The following is a 12500-nucleotide window of genomic DNA, read 5'->3' as shown; positions in this document are numbered from 1 at the left end:
GCTAAGCAGGATCGGGCCTGGTTAGTACTTGGGTGGGAGAGCACCTGGATATACCATGTGCTGCAGGCATTTTTTTTTATTTTCTCTTGTTCCGGCTTCCTTCAATGCTGGTTTTGAGATGTATAAGAGATGTAGGCCATAAAGAAACCAATATCAGCAGTCATACAACCCAGAACAAGCCCAATCTCGTCTGATCTGGGAAGCTAAGCAGGTCCAGGATTGGTTAGTACTTGGATGGGAGACCACCAGGGAATACCAGGTGCTGTAGGCTTTTTTTTTTTATTTTCTCTTGTTCCGGCTTCCTTCAATGCTGGTTTTGAGATGTATAAGAGATGTAGGTCATTAGAAAACCAATACCTACAGAAACACCACCCTGAACAAACCTGGTCTTGGAAGCTAAGCAGGATCGGGCCTGGTTAGTACTTGGGTGGGAGAGCACCTGGGAATACCAGGTACTGTAGGCCTTTTTTTTATTTATTTTCTCTTGTTGCGGCTTCCTTCAATGCAGGTTTTGAGATGTATAAGAGATGTAGGTCATTAGAAAACCAATACCTGCAACCACACCACCCTGAACAAGCCCAATATCATCTGATCTTGGAAGCTAAGCAGGGCCGAGCCTGGTTAGTACTTGGATGGGAGACAACCTGGGAATACCAGGCGCTGTAGACCTTTTTTTTTTATTTTCTCTTGTTCCGGCTTCCTTCAATGCTGGTTTTGAGATGTATAAGAGATGTAGGTCATTAGGGATCATTACATACAGCCACACCACCCTGAACAAGCCCAATCTCGTCTGATCTTGGAAGCTATGCAGGGCCGGGCCTGGTTAGTACTTGGATGCGAGAATACCTGGGAATACCAGGTGCTGTAGGCCTTTTTTTTATTTTCTCTTGATCTGGCTTCCTTCAATGCTGGTTTTGAGATGTATAAGAGATGTAGGTCATTACGAATCATTACATTCAGCCACACCACCCTGAACATGCCTGATCTTGGAAGCTAAGCAGCGCTGGGCCTGGTTAGTACTTGGTTGGGAGACCACCTGGGAATACCAGGTGCTGTAGGACTTTCTGTTTTATTTTCTCTTTTTCCGGCTTCCCTCGATGCTGGTTTTGAGATGTATAAGAGATGTAGGTCATTAGGAAACCAGTACCTACGGCCGCACCACACTGAACAAGCCCAATCTCTTCTGATCTTGGAAGCTAAGCAGGGCTGGGCCTGGTTAGTACTTGGATGGGAGACCACCTGGGAATAACAAGTGCAGTAGGACTTTTTTTTCATTTTCTCTTGTTCCGGCTTACTTCAATGCTGGTTTTGAGATGTATAAGAGATGTAGGTCATTAAAAAGCAAATAAATACAGCCGCACCACCCTGAGCAAGCCCAATCTCATCTGATCTTGGAAACTAAGCAGGGTCAGGCCTGGTTAGTACTTGGATGGGAGACCACCTGGAAATACCACGTGCTGTAGGCCATTTTTTTTATTTTCTCTTGTTCCGGCTTCCGTCAATGCTGGTTTTGAGATGTATAAGATATGCAGGTAATTAATACACCAATACCTACAGCCACACCATCCTGAACAAGCCCAATCTTGTCTGATCTTGGAAACTAAGCAGGGTCGGGCATGGTTAGTACTTGGATGGGAGACCACCTGGGAATACCAGGTGCTGTAGGCCTTTTTTTTTTATTTTCTCTTGTTCCGGCTTCCTTCAATGCTGGTTTTGAGATGTATAAGAGATGTAGGTCATTAGAAAGCCAATACCTACAGCCACACCACCCTGAACAAGCCCATTTTCATCTGATCTTGGAAGCTAAGCAGGGTCGGGCCTGGTTAGTACTTGGATGGGAGACCACCTGGGAATACCAGGTGCTGTAGGACTTTTTTTTAATTTTCTCTTTTTCCGGCTTCCTTCAATGCTGGTTTTCAGATGTATAATAGATGTAGGTCATTAGGAAACCAGTACCTACAATCACACTACGCTGAGCAAGCCCAATATCGTCTGATCTTGGAAGCTAAGCAAGGTCGGGCCTGGTTAGTACTTCGGTGGGAGACCACCTGGGAATACCAGGTGCTGTAGGCGTTTTTTTTTTATTCTCTTGTTCCGGCTTCCTTCAATGCTGGTTTTGAGATGTATAAGAGATGTAGGTCATTAGGGATCATTACATACAGCCACACCACCCTGAACAAGCCCATTCTCATTTGATATTGGAAGCTAAGCAGGGTCGGGCCTGGTTAGTACTTGTGTGGGAGACCACCTGGGAATACCAGGTGCTGTAGGTCAATTTTTTTTATTTTCTCTTGTTCCGTCTTCCTTCAATGCTGGTTTTCAGCTGTATAAGAGATGTAGGTCATTAGAAAACCAGTACCTACAATCACACCACCCTGAACAAGCCCAATATCGTCTGATCTTGGAAGCTAAGCAGTGCCGGGCTTGGTTAATACTTGCATGGGAGACCACCTGGGAATACCAGGCACTGTAGGCCTTTTATTTTTATTTTCTCTTATTCCGGCTTCCTTCAATGCTGGTTTTGAGATATATAAGAGATGTAGGTCATAAGGAAACCAATCCCTGCAGCCACACCACCCTGAACAAGTCCAATCTCATCTGATCTTGGAAGCTAAGCAGAGCTGGGCCTGGTTGGTACTTGGATGGGAGACCACCTGGGAATACCAGGTGCTGTAGGCCTTTTTTTTTATTTTTTCTTGTTCCGGCTTCCTTCAATGCTGGTTTTGAGATGTATAAGAGATGTAGGTCATTAGAAAACCAATAACTACAGCCACACCACCCTGAACAAGCCTGATCTTGGAAGCTAAGTAGGGTCAGGCCTAGTTAGTACTTGAGTGGGAGACCACCTGGGAATATCTGGTGCTGTAGGCCTATTTTTTTTATTTTCTCTTGTTCCGGCTTCCATCAAAGCTGGTTTTCAGATGTATAAGAGATGTAGGTCATCAGAAAACCAATACCTACAACCACACCACCCTGAACAAGCCCAATATCGTCTGATCTTGGAAGCTAAGCAGGGCCTTGCTTGGTTAGTTCTTGGATGGGAGACCACCTGGGAATACCAGGCGCTGTAGGCCTTTTTTTTTTTTTTCTCTTATTCCGGCTTCCTTCAATGCTGGTTTTGAGATGTATAAGAGATGTAGGTCATCAGGAAACCAATACCTGCAGCCACACCACCCTGAGCAAGTCCAATCTCATCTGATCTTGGAAGCTAAGCAGGACCAGTCCTGGTTAGTACTTGGATGGGAGACCACCTGGGAATACCGGTTGCTGTAGGACTTTTTTTTCATTTTCTCTTGTTCCGGCTTCCTTCAATGCTGGTTTTCAGATGTATAAGAGATGTAGGTCATTAAGAAACCAATACCTACAGCCACACCACCCTGAACAAGCCCAATCTCGTCTGATGTTTGAAGCTAAGCCGGGCCTGGTCAGTACTTGGATGGGAGACCACCTGGTAATACCAGGTGCTGTAGGCCTTTTTTTTTATTTTCTCTTGTTACGGCTGCCTTTAATGCTGGTTTTCAGATGTATAAATGATGTAGGTCATTAGGAAACCAATACCTACAGCCACACCACCCTGAACAAGCCCAATCTCATCTGATCTTGGAAGCTAAGCAGGACTGGGCCTGGTTCGTACTTGGATGGGAGACCACCTGGGAATACCAGGTGCCATACACCTTTTTTTTATTTTCTCTTGTTCCGGCTTCCTTCAATGCTGGTTTTGAGATGTATAAGAGATGTAGGTCATTAGAAAACCAATACCAATACCAATACCAACAGTCACACCACCCTGAACAAGCCCAATCACGTCTGATCTTGGAAGATAAGCAAGACCGGGCCTGGTTAGTATTTGGAAGGGAGACCACCTGGGAATACCAGGTGCTGTAGGACTTTTTTTTCATTTTCTCCTGTTTCGGCTTCCTTCGATGCTGGTTTTGAGATGTATAAGAGATATAGGTAATTAAGGAACCAATACCTACAGCCACACCACCCTGAACAAGCCCAATCTCGTCTGATCTTTGAAGCTAAGCAGGGCCAGGCCTGGTCAGTACTTGGATGGGAGACCACCTGGGAATACCAGGTGCTGTAGGCCTTTTTTTTAATTTTCTCTTGTTCCGGCTGCCTTCAATGCTGGTTTTCAGATGTATAAATGATGTAGGTCATTAGCAAACCAATACCTACAGCCACACCACCCTGAACAAGCCCAATCTCATCTGATCTTGGAAGCTAAGCAGGGCTGGGCCTGGTTAGTACTTGGATGGGAGACCACCTGGGAATACCAGGTGCCATACACCTTTTTTTTTATTTTCTCTTGTTCCGGCTTCCTTCAATGCTGGTTTTGAGATGTATAAGAGATGTAGGTCATTAGAAAACCAATACTTACAATCACACCACCCTGAACAAGCACAATATCATCTGATCTTTGTAGCTAAGCAGGGCCGGACCTGGTTAGTGTTTGGATGGGAGACCACCTGGGAATACCAGGCGCTGCAGGCCTTTCTTTTTTATTTTCTCTTGTTCCGGCTTCCTTCAATGTTGGTTTTGAGATGTATAAGAGATGTAGGTCATTAGGAAACCAATACCTGCAATCACACCACCCTGAACAAGCCCAATATCATCTGATCTTGGAAGTTAAGCAGGGCCCGGCCTGGTTAGTACTTGGATGGGAGACCACCTGGGAATAGCAGGTGCTGTAGGCTATTTTTTTTATTTTCTCTTGTTCCGGCTTCCTTCAATGCTGGTTATGAGATGTGTAAGATATGTAGGTCATTAGAAAACCAATACCTACAGAAACACCACCCTGAACAAACCTGGTCTTGGAAGCTAAGCAGGATCGGGCCTGGTTAGTACTTGGGTGGGAGAGCACCTGGATATACCATGTGCTGCAGGCATTTTTTTTTATTTTCTCTTGTTCCGGCTTCCTTCAATGCTGGTTTTGAGATGTATAAGAGATGTAGGCCATAAAGAAACCAATATCAGCAGTCATACAACCCAGAACAAGCCCAATCTCGTCTGATCTGGGAAGCTAAGCAGGTCCAGGATTGGTTAGTACTTGGATGGGAGACCACCAGGGAATACCAGGTGCTGTAGGCTTTTTTTTTTTATTTTCTCTTGTTCCGGCTTCCTTCAATGCTGGTTTTGAGATGTATAAGAGATGTAGGTCATTAGAAAACCAATACCTACAGAAACACCACCCTGAACAAACCTGGTCTTGGAAGCTAAGCAGGATCGGGCCTGGTTAGTACTTGGGTGGGAGAGCACCTGGGAATACCAGGTACTGTAGGCCTTTTTTTTATTTATTTTCTCTTGTTGCGGCTTCCTTCAATGCAGGTTTTGAGATGTATAAGAGATGTAGGTCATTAGAAAACCAATACCTGCAACCACACCACCCTGAACAAGCCCAATATCATCTGATCTTGGAAGCTAAGCAGGGCCGAGCCTGGTTAGTACTTGGATGGGAGACAACCTGGGAATACCAGGCGCTGTAGACCTTTTTTTTTTATTTTCTCTTGTTCCGGCTTCCTTCAATGCTGGTTTTGAGATGTATAAGAGATGTAGGTCATTAGGGATCATTACATACAGCCACACCACCCTGAACAAGCCCAATCTCGTCTGATCTTGGAAGCTATGCAGGGCCGGGCCTGGTTAGTACTTGGATGCGAGAATACCTGGGAATACCAGGTGCTGTAGGCCTTTTTTTTATTTTCTCTTGATCTGGCTTCCTTCAATGCTGGTTTTGAGATGTATAAGAGATGTAGGTCATTACGAATCATTACATTCAGCCACACCACCCTGAACATGCCTGATCTTGGAAGCTAAGCAGCGCTGGGCCTGGTTAGTACTTGGTTGGGAGACCACCTGGGAATACCAGGTGCTGTAGGACTTTCTGTTTTATTTTCTCTTTTTCCGGCTTCCCTCGATGCTGGTTTTGAGATGTATAAGAGATGTAGGTCATTAGGAAACCAGTACCTACAGCCGCACCACACTGAACAAGCCCAATCTCTTCTGATCTTGGAAGCTAAGCAGGGCTGGGCCTGGTTAGTACTTGGATGGGAGACCACCTGGGAATAACAAGTGCAGTAGGACTTTTTTTTCATTTTCTCTTGTTCCGGCTTACTTCAATGCTGGTTTTGAGATGTATAAGAGATGTAGGTCATTAAAAAGCAAATAAATACAGCCGCACCACCCTGAGCAAGCCCAATCTCATCTGATCTTGGAAGCTAAGCAGGGCTGGGCCTGCTTAGTACTTGGATGGGAGACCACCTGTGAATAACAAGTGCAGTAGGACTTTTTTTTCATTTTCTCTTGTTCCGGCTTACTTCAATGCTGGTTTTGAGATGTATAAGAGATGTAGGTCATTAAAAAGCAAATACCTACAGCCACACCACCCTGAACAAGCCCAATCTTGTCTGATCTTGGAAGCTAAGCAAGGTCGGGCCTGGTTAGTACTTGGATGGGAGACCACCTGGGAATACCAGGTGCTGTAGGCCTTTTTTTTTTTATTTTCTCTTTTTCTGGCTTCCTTCAATGCTGGTTTTGAGATGTATAAGAGATGTAGGTCATCACGAAACCAATACCTACAATCACACCACCCTGAACAAGCCCAATATCATCTTATCTTGGAAGCTAAGCAAGGCCAGGCCTGGTTAGTACTTGGATGAGAGACCACCTGGAAATACCAGGCGCTGTAGGCCTTTTTTTTTATTTTCTCTTGTTCCGGCTTCCTTCAATGCAGGTTTTTTTTAGATGTATAAGAGATGTAGGTCATTAGGAAACCAATACCTTCAACCACACCACCCTGAACAAGCCCAATATCATCTGATCTTGGAAGCTAAGCAGGGCCAGGCCTGGTTAGTGCTTGGATGGGAGACCACCTGGGAATACCAGGCGCTGTAGGCCTTTTTTTTTTATTTTCTCTTGTTCCGGCTTCCTTCAATGCTGGTTTTGAGATGTATAAGAGATGTAGGCCATAAGGAAACTAATATCAGCAGGCACACCACCCTGAACAAGCCCATTCTCCTCTGATCTTGGAAGCTAAGCAGGACCGGGCTTGGTTAGTTTTTGGATGGGAGACCACCTGGGAATACCAGGTGCTGTAGGCCATTTTTTTTTACTTTCTCTTGTTCCGGCATCCTTCAATGCTGGTTTTCAGATGTATAAGAGATGTAGGTCAATAGGAAAAAAATACCTACAGCCACACAACCCTGAACAAGCTCAATCTCGTCTGATTTTGGAAGCTAAGCAGGGCTGGGCCTGGTTAGTACTTGGATGAGAGACCACCTGGGAATACCAGGCGCTATCGGCCTTTTTTTTTATTTTCTCTTGTTCCGGCTTCCTTCAATACTGGTTTTGAGATGTATAAGAGATGTAGGTCATTAGGAAACCAATACCTACAACCACACCACCCTGAACAAGCCCAATATCGTCTGATCTTGGAAGCTAAGCAGGGCCGGGCCTGGTTAGTGCTTGGATGGGAGACCACCTGGGAATACCAGGTGCTGTAGGCCTTTTTTTTTTATTTTCTCTTGTTCAGGCTTCCTTCAATGCTGGTTTTGAGATGTATAAGAGATGTAGGTCATTAGGGATCATTACATACAGCCACACCACCCTGAACAAGCCCAATCTCGTCTGATCTTGGAAGCTAAGCAGAGCTGGGCCTGGTTAGTACTTGGTTGGGAGACCACCTGGGAATACCAGGTGCTGTAGTACTTTCTGTTTTATTTTCTCTTTTTCCGGCTTCCCTCGATGCTGATTTTGAGATGTATAAGAGATGTAGGTGAAAAGGAAACCAATGCCTACAGCCACACCACTCTGAACAAGCCCAATCTTGTCTGATTTTGGAAGCTAAGCAGGGCTGGGCCTTGTTAGTACCTTGGATGAGAGACCACCTGGGAATACCAGGCGCTGTAGGCCTTTTTTTTTATTTTCTCTTGTTCCGGCTTCCTTCAATGCAGGTTTTTTTAGATGTATAAGAGATGTAGGTCATTAGGAAACCAATACCTACAACCACACCACCCTGAACAAGCCCAATATCGTCTGATCTTGGAAGCTAAGCAGGGCCGGGCCTGGTTAGTGCTTGGATGGGAGACCACCTGGGAATACGAGGCACTGTAGGCCTTTTTTTTTTATTTTCTCTTGTTCCGGCTTGATTCAATGCTGGTTTTGAGATGTATAAGAGATGTAGGTCATTAGGGATCATTACATACAGCCACACCACCCTGAACAAGCCTGATCTTCGAAGCTAAGCAGAGCTGGGCCTGGTTAGTACTTGGTTGGGAGAACACCTGGGAATACCAGGTGCTGTAGGCCTTTTTGTTTTATTTTCTTTTATTCCCGCCTCCTTCAATGGTGATTTTGAGATGTATAAGAGATGTAGGCCATTAGGAAACCAAAGCCTACAGCCACACTACTCTGAACAAGCCCTATATCATCTGATCTTGGAAGCTAAGCAGGGTCAGGCCTGGTTTATACTTGGATGGGAGACCACCTGGGAATACCAGGCGCTGTAGGCTTTTTTTTTTTTATTTTCTCTTGTTCCGGCTTCCCTCAATGCTGGTTTTCAGATGTATAAGAGATGTAGGTCATTAGGAAACCAATAACTACAGCCACACAACCCTGAACAAGCCCAATCTCATCAGATCTTGGAAACTAAGCAGGGCTGGGCCTGGTTAGTACTTGGATGGGAGACCACCTGGGAATACCAGTTGCTGTAGGCCTTTTTTTTTTATTTTCTCTTGTTCCGGCTTCCTCAATGCTGGTTTTGAGATGTATAAGAGATGTAGGTCATTAGAAACCCAATACCTACAGCCACACCACCCTGAACAAGCCCAATCTTGTCTGATCTTGGAAGCTAAGCAAGGTCAGGCCTGGTTAGTACTTGGATGGGAGACCACCTGGGAATACCAGGTGCTGTAGGCCTTTTTTTTTTTATTTTCTCTTTTTCTGGCTTCCTTCAATGCTGGTTTTGAGATGTATAAGAGATGTAGGTCATCACGAAACCAATACCTACAATCACACCACCCTGAACAAGCCCAATATCATCTTATCTTGGAAGCTAAGCAAGGCCAGGCCTGTTTAGTACTTGGATGAGAGACCACCTGGGAATACCAGGCGCTGTAGGCCTTTTTTTTTATTTTCTCTTGTTCCGGCTTCCTTCAATGCAGGTTTTTTTTAGATGTATAAGAGATGTAGGTCATTAGGAAACCAATACCTTCAACCACACCACCCTGAACAAGCCCAATATCATCTGATCTTGGAAGCTAAGCAGGGTCAGGCCTGGTTAGTGCTTGGATGGGAGACCACCTGGGAATACCAGGTGCTGTAGGCCTTTTTTTTTTATTTTCTCTTGTTCCGGCTTCCTTCAATGCTGGTTTTGAGATGTATAAGAGATGTAGGCCATAAGGAAACTAATATCAGCAGGCACACCACCCTGAACAAGCCCATTCTCCTCTGATCTTGGAAGCTAAGCAGGACCGGGCTTGGTTAGTTTTTGGATGGGAGACCACCTGGGAATACCAGGTGCTGTAGGCCATTTTTTTTTACTTTCTCTTGTTCCGGCATCCTTCAATGCTGGTTTTCAGATGTATAAGAGATGTAGGTCAATAGGAAAAAAATACCTACAGCCACACAACCCTGAACAAGCTCAATCTCGTCTGATTTTGGAAGCTAAGCAGGGCTGGGCCTGGTTAGTACTTGGATGAGAGACCACCTGGGAATACCAGGCGCTATAGGCCTTTTTTTTTATTTTCTCTTGTTCCGGCTTCCTTCAATACTGGTTTTGAGATGTATAAGAGATGTAGGTCATTAGGAAACCAATACCTACAACCACACCACCCTGAACAAGCCCAATATCGTCTGATCTTGGAAGCTAAGCAGGGCCGGGCCTGGTTAGTGCTTGGATGGGAGACCACCTGGGAATACCAGGTGCTGTAGGCCTTTTTTTTTATTTTCTCTTGTTCAGGCTTCCTTCAATGCTGGTTTTGAGATGTATAAGAGATGTAGGTCATTAGGGATCATTACATACAGCCACACCACCCTGAACAAGCCCAATCTCGTCTGATCTTGGAAGCTAAGCAGAGCTGGGCCTGGTTAGTACTTGGTTGGGAGACCACCTGGGAATACCAGGTGCTGTAGTACTTTCTGTTTTATTTTCTCTTTTTCCGGCTTCCCTCGATGCTGATTTTGAGATGTATAAGAGATGTAGGTGAAAAGGAAACCAATGCCTACAGCCACACCACTCTGAACAAGCCCAATCTTGTCTGATTTTGGAAGCTAAGCAGGGCTGGGCCTTGTTAGTACTTGGATGAGAGACCAACTGGGAATACCAGGCGCTGTAGGCCTTTTTTTTTATTTTCTCTTGTTCCGGCTTCCTTCAATGCAGGTTTTTTTAGATGTATAAGAGATGTAGGTCATTAGGAAACCAACACCTACAACCACACCACCCTGAACAAGCCCAATATCGTCTGATCTTGGAAGCTAAGCAGGGCCGGGCCTGGTTAGTGCTTGGATGGGAGACCACCTGGGAATACGAGGCACTGTAGGCCTTTTTTTTTTATTTTCTCTTGTTCCGGCTTCCTTCAATGCTGGTTTTGAGATGTATAAGAGATGTAGGTCATTAGGGATCATTACATACAGCCACACCACCCTGAACAAGCCTGATCTTGGAAGCTAAGCAGAGCTGGGCCTGGTTAGTACTTGGTTGGGAGACCACCTGGGAATACCAGGTGCTGTAGTACTTTCTGTTTTATTTTCTCTTGTTCCGGCTTCCTTCAATGCAGGTTTTTTTTAGATGTATAAGAGATGTAGGTCATTAGGAAACCAATACCTTCAACCACACCACCCTGAACAAGCCCAATATCATCTGATCTTGGAAGCTAAGCAGGGTCAGGCCTGGTTAGTGCTTGGATGGGAGACCACCTGGGAATACCAGGCGCTGTAGGCCTTTTTTTTTTATTTTCTCTTGTTCCGGCTTCCTTCAATGCTGGTTTTGAGATGTATAAGAGATGTAGGCCATAAGGAAACTAATATCAGCAGGCACACCACCCTGAACAAGCCCATTCTCCTCTGATCTTGGAAGCTAAGCAGGACCGGGCTTGGTTAGTTTTTGGATGGGAGACCACCTGGGAATACCAGGTGCTGTAGGCCATTTTTTTTTACTTTCTCTTGTTCCGGCATCCTTCAATGCTGGTTTTCAGATGTATAAGAGATGTAGGTCAATAGGAAAAAAATACCTACAGCCACACAACCCTGAACAAGCTCAATCTCGTCTGATTTTGGAAGCTAAGCAGGGCTGGGCCTGGTTAGTACTTGGATGAGAGACCACCTGGGAATACCAGGCGCTATAGGCCTTTTTTTTTATTTTCTCTTGTTCCGGCTTCCTTCAATACTGGTTTTGAGATGTATAAGAGATGTAGGTCATTAGGAAACCAATACCTACAACCACACCACCCTGAACAAGCCCAATATCGTCTGATCTTGGAAGCTAAGCAGGGCCGGGCCTGGTTAGTGCTTGGATGGGAGACCACCTGGGAATACCAGGTGCTGTAGGCCTTTTTTTTTATTTTCTCTTGTTCAGGCTTCCTTCAATGCTGGTTTTGAGATGTATAAGAGATGTAGGTCATTAGGGATCATTACATACAGCCACACCACCCTGAACAAGCCCAATCTCGTCTGATCTTGGAAGCTAAGCAGAGCTGGGCCTGGTTAGTACTTGGTTGGGAGACCACCTGGGAATACCAGGTGCTGTAGTACTTTCTGTTTTATTTTCTCTTTTTCCGGCTTCCCTCGATGCTGATTTTGAGATGTATAAGAGATGTAGGTGAAAAGGAAACCAATGCCTACAGCCACACCACTCTGAACAAGCCCAATCTTGTCTGATTTTGGAAGCTAAGCAGGGCTGGGCCTTGTTAGTACTTGGATGAGAGACCAACTGGGAATACCAGGCGCTGTAGGCCTTTTTTTTTATTTTCTCTTGTTCCGGCTTCCTTCAATGCAGGTTTTTTTAGATGTATAAGAGATGTAGGTCATTAGGAAACCAACACCTACAACCACACCACCCTGAACAAGCCCAATATCGTCTGATCTTGGAAGCTAAGCAGGGCCGGGCCTGGTTAGTGCTTGGATGGGAGACCACCTGGGAATACGAGGCACTGTAGGCCTTTTTTTTTTATTTTCTCTTGTTCCGGCTTCCTTCAATGCTGGTTTTGAGATGTATAAGAGATGTAGGTCATTAGGGATCATTACATACAGCCACACCACCCTGAACAAGCCTGATCTTGGAAGCTAAGCAGAGCTGGGCCTGGTTAGTACTTGGTTGGGAGACCACCTGGGAATACCAGGTGCTGTAGTACTTTCTGTTTTATTTTCTCTTTTTCCGGCTTCCCTCGATGCTGATTTTGAGATGTATAAGAGATGTAGGTCATTAGAAAACCAATACTTACAGCCACACCACCCTTAACAAGCCCTATCTCGTCTGATCTTGGAAACTAAGCAGGGCTGGGCCT

General features: G+C 45.2%; 2 non-coding genes and 48 pseudogenes across 2 annotated transcripts; all 50 read left to right on the top strand.

The window, feature by feature from the left end:
• Nucleotides 1–550: 550 nt before the first annotated feature.
• Nucleotides 551–669, top strand: LOC142136639 (5S ribosomal RNA; annotated as a pseudogene).
• Nucleotides 670–752: 83 nt separating this feature from the next.
• On the top strand, nucleotides 753–871 carry LOC142130774 (5S ribosomal RNA; annotated as a pseudogene).
• An 81-nt stretch (nucleotides 872–952) lies between these two features.
• LOC142136785 (5S ribosomal RNA) lies at nucleotides 953–1061 on the top strand (annotated as a pseudogene).
• An 84-nt stretch (nucleotides 1062–1145) lies between these two features.
• Nucleotides 1146–1264, top strand: LOC142132612 (5S ribosomal RNA; annotated as a pseudogene).
• An 83-nt stretch (nucleotides 1265–1347) lies between these two features.
• LOC142136333 (5S ribosomal RNA) lies at nucleotides 1348–1466 on the top strand (annotated as a pseudogene).
• Nucleotides 1467–1549: 83 nt separating this feature from the next.
• LOC142119960 (5S ribosomal RNA) lies at nucleotides 1550–1668 on the top strand (annotated as a pseudogene).
• An 84-nt stretch (nucleotides 1669–1752) lies between these two features.
• On the top strand, nucleotides 1753–1871 carry LOC142111303 (5S ribosomal RNA). Its single transcript, XR_012680949.1, has one exon. It is a non-coding gene; the product is annotated as a 5S ribosomal RNA (ribosomal RNA).
• Nucleotides 1872–1954: 83 nt separating this feature from the next.
• LOC142136494 (5S ribosomal RNA) lies at nucleotides 1955–2073 on the top strand (annotated as a pseudogene).
• Nucleotides 2074–2154: 81 nt separating this feature from the next.
• Nucleotides 2155–2273, top strand: LOC142122310 (5S ribosomal RNA; annotated as a pseudogene).
• An 84-nt stretch (nucleotides 2274–2357) lies between these two features.
• Nucleotides 2358–2476, top strand: LOC142136532 (5S ribosomal RNA; annotated as a pseudogene).
• Nucleotides 2477–2560: 84 nt separating this feature from the next.
• LOC142119275 (5S ribosomal RNA) lies at nucleotides 2561–2679 on the top strand (annotated as a pseudogene).
• A 276-nt stretch (nucleotides 2680–2955) lies between these two features.
• LOC142136815 (5S ribosomal RNA) lies at nucleotides 2956–3074 on the top strand (annotated as a pseudogene).
• Nucleotides 3075–3157: 83 nt separating this feature from the next.
• LOC142136290 (5S ribosomal RNA) lies at nucleotides 3158–3276 on the top strand (annotated as a pseudogene).
• A 280-nt stretch (nucleotides 3277–3556) lies between these two features.
• LOC142133335 (5S ribosomal RNA) lies at nucleotides 3557–3675 on the top strand (annotated as a pseudogene).
• Nucleotides 3676–3769: 94 nt separating this feature from the next.
• Nucleotides 3770–3888, top strand: LOC142133764 (5S ribosomal RNA; annotated as a pseudogene).
• Nucleotides 3889–3971: 83 nt separating this feature from the next.
• Nucleotides 3972–4090, top strand: LOC142120123 (5S ribosomal RNA; annotated as a pseudogene).
• Nucleotides 4091–4173: 83 nt separating this feature from the next.
• On the top strand, nucleotides 4174–4292 carry LOC142122409 (5S ribosomal RNA; annotated as a pseudogene).
• Nucleotides 4293–4578: 286 nt separating this feature from the next.
• Nucleotides 4579–4697, top strand: LOC142134166 (5S ribosomal RNA; annotated as a pseudogene).
• Nucleotides 4698–5370: 673 nt separating this feature from the next.
• LOC142136638 (5S ribosomal RNA) lies at nucleotides 5371–5489 on the top strand (annotated as a pseudogene).
• An 83-nt stretch (nucleotides 5490–5572) lies between these two features.
• Nucleotides 5573–5691, top strand: LOC142130763 (5S ribosomal RNA; annotated as a pseudogene).
• An 81-nt stretch (nucleotides 5692–5772) lies between these two features.
• LOC142136784 (5S ribosomal RNA) lies at nucleotides 5773–5881 on the top strand (annotated as a pseudogene).
• Nucleotides 5882–5965: 84 nt separating this feature from the next.
• On the top strand, nucleotides 5966–6084 carry LOC142132936 (5S ribosomal RNA; annotated as a pseudogene).
• Nucleotides 6085–6167: 83 nt separating this feature from the next.
• LOC142136208 (5S ribosomal RNA) lies at nucleotides 6168–6286 on the top strand (annotated as a pseudogene).
• An 83-nt stretch (nucleotides 6287–6369) lies between these two features.
• On the top strand, nucleotides 6370–6488 carry LOC142112459 (5S ribosomal RNA). Its single transcript, XR_012681226.1, has one exon. It is a non-coding gene; the product is annotated as a 5S ribosomal RNA (ribosomal RNA).
• An 85-nt stretch (nucleotides 6489–6573) lies between these two features.
• LOC142136578 (5S ribosomal RNA) lies at nucleotides 6574–6692 on the top strand (annotated as a pseudogene).
• An 86-nt stretch (nucleotides 6693–6778) lies between these two features.
• LOC142136159 (5S ribosomal RNA) lies at nucleotides 6779–6897 on the top strand (annotated as a pseudogene).
• A 287-nt stretch (nucleotides 6898–7184) lies between these two features.
• On the top strand, nucleotides 7185–7303 carry LOC142136391 (5S ribosomal RNA; annotated as a pseudogene).
• Nucleotides 7304–7386: 83 nt separating this feature from the next.
• On the top strand, nucleotides 7387–7505 carry LOC142125391 (5S ribosomal RNA; annotated as a pseudogene).
• Nucleotides 7506–7588: 83 nt separating this feature from the next.
• On the top strand, nucleotides 7589–7707 carry LOC142119374 (5S ribosomal RNA; annotated as a pseudogene).
• Nucleotides 7708–7791: 84 nt separating this feature from the next.
• Nucleotides 7792–7911, top strand: LOC142136453 (5S ribosomal RNA; annotated as a pseudogene).
• An 85-nt stretch (nucleotides 7912–7996) lies between these two features.
• LOC142136328 (5S ribosomal RNA) lies at nucleotides 7997–8115 on the top strand (annotated as a pseudogene).
• Nucleotides 8116–8391: 276 nt separating this feature from the next.
• On the top strand, nucleotides 8392–8510 carry LOC142130266 (5S ribosomal RNA; annotated as a pseudogene).
• An 85-nt stretch (nucleotides 8511–8595) lies between these two features.
• LOC142122937 (5S ribosomal RNA) lies at nucleotides 8596–8714 on the top strand (annotated as a pseudogene).
• An 83-nt stretch (nucleotides 8715–8797) lies between these two features.
• LOC142120350 (5S ribosomal RNA) lies at nucleotides 8798–8916 on the top strand (annotated as a pseudogene).
• An 85-nt stretch (nucleotides 8917–9001) lies between these two features.
• On the top strand, nucleotides 9002–9120 carry LOC142136438 (5S ribosomal RNA; annotated as a pseudogene).
• An 86-nt stretch (nucleotides 9121–9206) lies between these two features.
• LOC142133417 (5S ribosomal RNA) lies at nucleotides 9207–9325 on the top strand (annotated as a pseudogene).
• A 287-nt stretch (nucleotides 9326–9612) lies between these two features.
• LOC142135455 (5S ribosomal RNA) lies at nucleotides 9613–9731 on the top strand (annotated as a pseudogene).
• An 83-nt stretch (nucleotides 9732–9814) lies between these two features.
• LOC142125380 (5S ribosomal RNA) lies at nucleotides 9815–9933 on the top strand (annotated as a pseudogene).
• Nucleotides 9934–10015: 82 nt separating this feature from the next.
• On the top strand, nucleotides 10016–10134 carry LOC142119363 (5S ribosomal RNA; annotated as a pseudogene).
• Nucleotides 10135–10218: 84 nt separating this feature from the next.
• Nucleotides 10219–10337, top strand: LOC142134389 (5S ribosomal RNA; annotated as a pseudogene).
• Nucleotides 10338–10422: 85 nt separating this feature from the next.
• Nucleotides 10423–10541, top strand: LOC142136327 (5S ribosomal RNA; annotated as a pseudogene).
• Nucleotides 10542–10624: 83 nt separating this feature from the next.
• On the top strand, nucleotides 10625–10733 carry LOC142136836 (5S ribosomal RNA; annotated as a pseudogene).
• Nucleotides 10734–10820: 87 nt separating this feature from the next.
• On the top strand, nucleotides 10821–10939 carry LOC142136060 (5S ribosomal RNA; annotated as a pseudogene).
• A 287-nt stretch (nucleotides 10940–11226) lies between these two features.
• Nucleotides 11227–11345, top strand: LOC142135444 (5S ribosomal RNA; annotated as a pseudogene).
• An 83-nt stretch (nucleotides 11346–11428) lies between these two features.
• On the top strand, nucleotides 11429–11547 carry LOC142125369 (5S ribosomal RNA; annotated as a pseudogene).
• Nucleotides 11548–11629: 82 nt separating this feature from the next.
• On the top strand, nucleotides 11630–11748 carry LOC142119352 (5S ribosomal RNA; annotated as a pseudogene).
• An 84-nt stretch (nucleotides 11749–11832) lies between these two features.
• LOC142134377 (5S ribosomal RNA) lies at nucleotides 11833–11951 on the top strand (annotated as a pseudogene).
• An 85-nt stretch (nucleotides 11952–12036) lies between these two features.
• On the top strand, nucleotides 12037–12155 carry LOC142136326 (5S ribosomal RNA; annotated as a pseudogene).
• An 83-nt stretch (nucleotides 12156–12238) lies between these two features.
• Nucleotides 12239–12347, top strand: LOC142136835 (5S ribosomal RNA; annotated as a pseudogene).
• Nucleotides 12348–12431: 84 nt separating this feature from the next.
• LOC142129609 (5S ribosomal RNA) overlaps nucleotides 12432–12500 on the top strand; it is a 119-nt pseudogene continuing 50 nt past the window's right edge.

Source organism: Mixophyes fleayi, chromosome 1 (assembly GCF_038048845.1).
Source record: "Mixophyes fleayi isolate aMixFle1 chromosome 1, aMixFle1.hap1, whole genome shotgun sequence".
Taxonomy (NCBI): Eukaryota; Metazoa; Chordata; class Amphibia; order Anura; family Limnodynastidae; genus Mixophyes; species Mixophyes fleayi.
Note: the sequence above shows the minus strand (reverse complement) of the source record. Positions and strands in the feature narration are given on the sequence as shown.